Source organism: Monodelphis domestica, chromosome 3 (genome assembly GCF_027887165.1).
Source record: "Monodelphis domestica isolate mMonDom1 chromosome 3, mMonDom1.pri, whole genome shotgun sequence".
Lineage (NCBI taxonomy): Eukaryota > Metazoa > Chordata > Mammalia > Didelphimorphia > Didelphidae > Monodelphis > Monodelphis domestica.
The window spans coordinates 7,069,877-7,076,347 of record NC_077229.1 but is presented as its reverse complement, the minus strand read 5'-3'; positions in this window follow the sequence as shown (position 1 = coordinate 7,076,347).

The following is a 6,471-nucleotide window of genomic DNA, read 5'->3' as shown; positions in this document are numbered from 1 at the left end:
AAAACATTGGTTTTGCTGTCTCTCTCCCCCCTCTATTTCCCCTTATCTACAACTATTGTAGTTTTCCTCTTAGAAGGTAAAATTTTGTATATACCTGCAGTTAGAATTTTTTGGGTGCAGGATGCTTATGTTTAGTGATCAATTGGGGAGACTAGTCCCCCAACCATCATCGGGGGGATTGTGATTTTTAAATTTCCTCCATCTTGCTTGGTCTAGCACCCAAAAATGTGCACACCCTCACTACATGGGCATGTGCTAGTTAATGACAAATCAGAAATGACTAGCTGCCCCCCTGGGCTGTCCTAAGCCAAGCTTGAGCCACCATTGGCACGTGTGAGGCATAGGAAGTAAGGTAGAGAACAGCCTCTGGAGTTCACTTACTTCCTTGGACAGGACTAGGCATGAGTTCGTTCTTGGAGCTCAAGCTGGGAGGAGGCCCACAGGCAGCTTTCCTTCAGATTGGTCACATGAGTGAAAGGACTGATTCCCTTCTCTGCCTTGGTCCTCCAAGGCCTAAACTCCCTCTGGCTCTGCCAGAAGGTTGAGTTAACCTCTTTTCTTCTCTCCTTTTCCTTTCTTACTCCTGTTGTAATTAAATTACCATAAAACTCCATTCTGATTTGAGTGTTTCATTTATGATTTTCATAAATAAAATCCTTGGTGACCTTAAATTAATATATGTCAGTCTTTAAAAGTGATTTCCTTATCAAAGGTGGCACCTCCAGATCCAAGGGGACCTTCTGAAATCGGAAACCAGAATTCAGCACTTGCCAGCTCTGTCTCCAGCCCACTTGAACATTAGTACAACTCCATCTGGAGAACTTGGGAGAAAGCATTTCTTCCAAGAACCTCCACAATGTGTCTGACATCCACACGGATTTTGTCCTCTAACATCCTGTAATCACTTCTGCTAGATTCATGAATCCCCTGTTCTTTCATGATCCTAGAACTGCCTCAATGGATCAATACTCGAAAAGAGATCACTCCTAAGGCAAAATCTATCCACAAAGTACTAATTACTATCCTTAAAGGTTTTAGTACTATTAAATGTCATGAATGCTTTGCCTCTTGGAAACAGCATGTGAAGGTTTGAGAGCATTTTCAGAGCCATGCCCCAAACACCCATGTTCGAATATTGCCAGAGTTTACTTTTTAAATGTCTCCATTTCGAACATTTTCCCATGCTTACATGAGTCTTGACTTTTCCCAGCCATCTTCCCTCCCCTTTAAAAGGACCAAGAATGTTGCTAGGGACCAGCCCCTTACGACCCCTGAGAGGGGAGGGGGAGAGAGAGAAGGAAAGGGGAAGCGACAAAAAAGGTACGGACAGCTTTCACATAGTCATGATATATAAAGGAAAGGGGGAGAGAGAGAGATTAAAGATGGAGCTTGGCCAGAGGCCAAGCTCCTGCAAGGACAGCCATCGCCTAGCCTGAAAGAGGAGAGAGGGGGAGAGAGAGCGAGGCGGAGCTTGCTGGGCCATAAATACCATTTGCTACGTAGTACATAGGGATGACCCTCATTGGTCAATGACAAGGCATAGGTGTGGTTTCTCTTGACCAGGGGAGAACAAAGAAACCTGTTTTCCCGCCTAACCTGGGAGAAGCTGGGGTCAAGGGTCAGGGGCCTTCCCAGCCATGAGCACTACTGAGCATGCCCAAGACTGACTGTTCCCCTTGCCCCTGGGCTGCTACAGAATGTGAGGCTGACATCACTGTCCTGTTTGAAGGGATATTCTAACAATGAAATCCTTTTACTGAAACTTCGCTCTGCAAACTCCTCCTAGCTCCCTTTTCTCTTCTGAGGAACTACAGATGGAGCCCTTCCAGGTGTCAGTGACACTCCCTTTGGAAGATTCCAAATACTTACCTCTCACCTCCAACTTCCATTGGAATTCCCTTCTATCATGTGATGTAGGAAGAAGCTTTTCTGCCATTTATCTGAGGCCTTGAAGGGCTGCCTCAAAATGACATTGAAAGCAATATTAGAAACTGACTGTTGCTCCCAGCCTGCCCAGAACTTCCTTCTGCTCCTGTCCAACACTCGAGTTAGCACTCTCATAAAGGAAACTGGAGAGGGGCTATTTTTCCCTGCTGACCCCGTCTACCATTTCTTAAAGTTATTACAGAGGCATCAGGCAAGGGGTTCAGAATGTTACTTAGTTACTTAACTTAGAAGTCATACCAAAGTCATGAAGCTCTTTTGGTGTTCTACTCATCTGGAGCTGATGGTTCCTGACTGGATTGCATCTGTAATTTAGAGGTGATCATAAACTCTGACCAGCACTAACTAATTTGGCACACAGCACTAGGATGTGAATTAAAACAAATATGTGATACAACTTGTAAATTGTGCTCCTTTGATCTTTAGCATGATTTGTAGGTGACTTCCAGGTTCCCCTTGTAATTTTATTTTCTGCTAAAACATTCTTATTGGCCAGAAGAGGGAGTGGCCAGTGGGACCAGAAATAAACAAAAGTTTAAGCCAATCCATGCCCTGTTTTCCTGTCCACCATGATGCACCATCATGTCTATATAGTAATCTAACCAAAATCATAGCAAAAAGAGCATTAAAAAAAAAATCATGACACTAGAGTGCAGGTCAACTTCCCTCCATCTAGAGTGTTGGGTACTCAGTCTGAGCACAGAACAACTTTGAGATGCTGGGACCCTACCTAAGTCAATGGCAGACCATCCCATGTCTAACTAACCCTTGAAGTCCTAGGCTTTTGCACTGGCCTGCAGTGAGGTCCCCGAGTCTCTGACATTTGGCCTATTTAAGACTGTGGTGAGGCTCCTGGACCTAGGGCAAATCTGCTCACAGGGCTCTGAGCTCTTCAGAAAGTGGGATTTAAGTTGGGACTTGAAGGACTCTAGAGAAGTTGATAATGAATGTGGAGGAAGGAGAGCATTCCAGGCATGGAGGCTAGCCAGACAAAGCCTGGAGCTGAGAAATGGAACAACTTCCTTGTGGGACAGTCAGGAGGTCTATGAGTATTTGTTCATGAGAAAGGAATAAGGAAACAGGGAAGCTAGGAGCAGGCAAATTACAAAGGGCTCTGAAGGCCAAGCAGGGTGCTTTGTCTAGGACAGGATGTCCTGCACCAGGGTGGGGGCATGTTAGAGAAGAGATGGGAATGTTCCAGAGATGCTGCAAAGGTAAAATCAAAGGCCTTGGACATGGGGGTAAGATACAAGAGCCCCATACGGCTTCGCATCCTTCTTTCCCTCTGCCTCTCTGAAAGGAGGTCAAAGCCAGGAGCTCCAACACTCTCCTTTCTCATCTGGATGCTCCATTTTGGTACTTTTCTGAGTGAATTTTGCAGCTTCCTTTTGTTGGGTCCTGCCTGCTCCCCTCACAGCTTTCCTTCAGTATCTTCCACAGTAGAAGATAACTCCCAGAAAACTGATTGTTTTTCTTTGACCATATTTGTGTCTCCAGGTGTTGGGGGAGAAGCTTTCTCTGGGGGAAGCTGGCCTCCTCATTCTGCCTATACAGGCTTCTTCTTGGGAGACCTTCCTCTCAGATGGGGCCTAAGAAGCCCAGGGGTGTCAGGAAGAGATGTCATTACACCTTGTACATGTTTTCAGATTTTTTCAATGCATTGATCAGTTGCACTGATTTTTTTCTTCTGTTAAAGTGTTATCATTGGGATAACTGTCTGGGAGGAGCAGAGGGAGGAATTTGTGGTTCACTGGTGATGTAAGAGACAGAAGATTTCAATAAAAAGATTTTGGTAGTAAAAAAAAACTAATGGCTTAATGATTACTTTGAAGAGGGCAGTTTAACTTAAATAATGAGACAGAAGTCAGATTGCAGAAAGAGAGGAGACAAGAGAATGAGAGGAGACAAAGTAGAGGCACCAATGGTAGAAGCCCTTTTCAAGGAAACTACAAAGTTGAGATTATAGGAAGATAGTGAGTGGAACAGACCAAATGAGGGTTTTTGAAGATGGGGAGTCATGGATATGTTTGTAAGCAGTATGGAAGCCAGTAGTAGATGGGAAGAGATTGAAGACAAGTGAGAAAGAGGGGATAGTAGAGTAGGCTATCTACTGAAGGAGATAGGATGGAATGGGATCACATGCAGTTAAAGGACTTTGTCTTGGTAAGAAGAAAAACCATCTCATGGGAGACAGTGCTGAAGGTAGAGATATTAGCAAAAGGCATCTGGGAGATAGGGATTGAGTAGACAGGGATCAGAAAAAGCACTCAAAATGGCCTCTTTTTTAGTGACATATGAGTCAAAGTTCTTAGCTGGGAGGGTTTGACCATGAGGAGGCAGGGCAGGGGGATATTGAGAAGAAAGAAAGTTTAGAACAGCAGCAGTGGTCAATGAGATTTTAAGTTGTTTAAAGAAGAGGAAGGATTGATTCACTGCAGGGGAGATCCAGTTCAGATTAGAGAACATTTTATAGTGGACCCAGTCAGTAGTTTCATGCTTTTATCCAGTTCCATTGAGTAGCATGTTTGTAGGAGTGAATGGTGGGAGTAATATAAGGCTGGTTTTTCAAGCTGTATTTGGAAATGAGATAAAGAGACAAGGCCATCAAGGATCATTGATATCCAAGTTGAACTGGTTCACAAAGGGGTAGATAAAGAAAGGAGAAGAATGTAGCAACTGCAGTGATGGCAACCTTGGAGAGAACAGTTATACAGTTGGAGGTCAATAACCATTTCTTCAGTAGTTTATTCTGGAGTTTTCCCCAGAAAATCAGCCTTCTAGACTTTAAATTATTGATTTATCAATAATCAAAATATTATTTTCATTAATATTTTTAATATGTCCCTCTCTTGGAATGAGGTGGGGAAAAAAAAGTTAATGCTACTTTAATCGCAGGTACAGTTTCCCTAGTCCTCAGTCATCTGGAGATGCCACTGGAAAGCATTCTCTTGATGTGGTTGGGATAAGACTAGGAGACCTCAGAATGTTTTGAGTTCAAAGGTTTCAGAAGTCCTCTGTAAGTGAAACAGAGCTTTTGTCCCTCTCATCTTAGGTCCCATATTCTTTCAGGACTGATCAGGACCAGGGACATGCATGTGAATGAACAGTCAGCCCTTAACTAACCAAGAAGATGGACATCCCAGAGACTTTGGATAACCTCTACATCTGGGGCTGGTTGGAACCAGAGAAAGTTTTTGTCTCAGCTCTTCATCTGAGCCTGTCACAGTACAGCCGAGTTCCACTATTGTACCACATCAGGCAGTAACAGTCAGCCTCATCCTCAGGTTGTGCCCCCTTGATGGTGTGGACAGATTTGTCCCCAAGGAGGGACCCTGAGAACTGGGCAGGAATGCCTGATACAAGATGGTCAGTATCATAGATGAGCTTCCTGGGAGGCTGGCCATGATGCTGCTGGAACCAGTAGGGATAGAGGCCAATGGTGGCTTCCCCCATGCTGGATTGCAGGTCAGGGTGACAGTTCCTCCTGGGATCACAGTTACAGATGGCTCTTGGGTTACCACTGCCTGAGAAGTGACCCCTAAAAACAATAGGACAGACATATATCAGGAACAAAGACATGAGCAACAATGCCAAAATGCCCCAGCTTCACATCCAGCTCTTTCCTCATTCTTTCCCAAGATCCCAGGGAGTCAGACCCTACAACCTTTGCAGAGAGTAAGCAGGAGGAAGAGAGGAGTCAAGGCCATGGTGAAGAGGCTCTCTCTGCTTCCTGAGGCACCCGGCATTGGGCCAGGGTCCTACCAGTTCCTTTCACACTCCCACCCCACTCCATGTAGGGAGACTGGAGCATTCCTTCATGCAAATAACTTCAAAATGGTATTTATTGGGACAGAGTTGGGGTCTATACTGGGTCTATGGTTAATATTGAGATGGGGAGACCAAGTATGACTTGGACCTGGGGTTAGCTCACTGGGCATAGCCAGGAGGCAGCTACAAGGTGTTATTGTGGGATTGGTAGGAGAAATAACAAGAGTGAAAATTTCTAAATATTTTAAGTTTATTGATAGGAAGGTTGAGAGGAAGGAGGGTAAAAGGGTAAGGGAATGTTATTGATCTTAAACCCCAAATTAATTCCCTTAAAACTATTTTAATGGCTAACTTATCTATGCTAAATAAATTAAGTTTCTCCAAACAATCTCATAAAATAGAGTTCAGTATATGAGCCAAGATCCCAGAAGAAATGTCCAAAGTAGGTCCAGCAGAGGAGTGATTCTTCTTTGGTCTTCTGTCCAGATGCCAGCAGCCAGTCCAAGCAGGTTTTTCTTTCACTCAAGCTGGTATCTTCCAAAGGGCCAGAAACCTTTTACATAGATGGAAAATCTCCAATCTCCAAAACTTCCACTAGGAGACTGTTTACAGTTGGGACATTAGAATTCTTGACTCAGGCTCTCCATGTGACCTTCTGTCACATATCCCTGTCAATCAAATGGAAGTTCATATTGCAAAAATCCTTTTGCAATCTTCCTTTTCTTACTACATTCCCCCCTTTGCCCAAAGCATAAATCG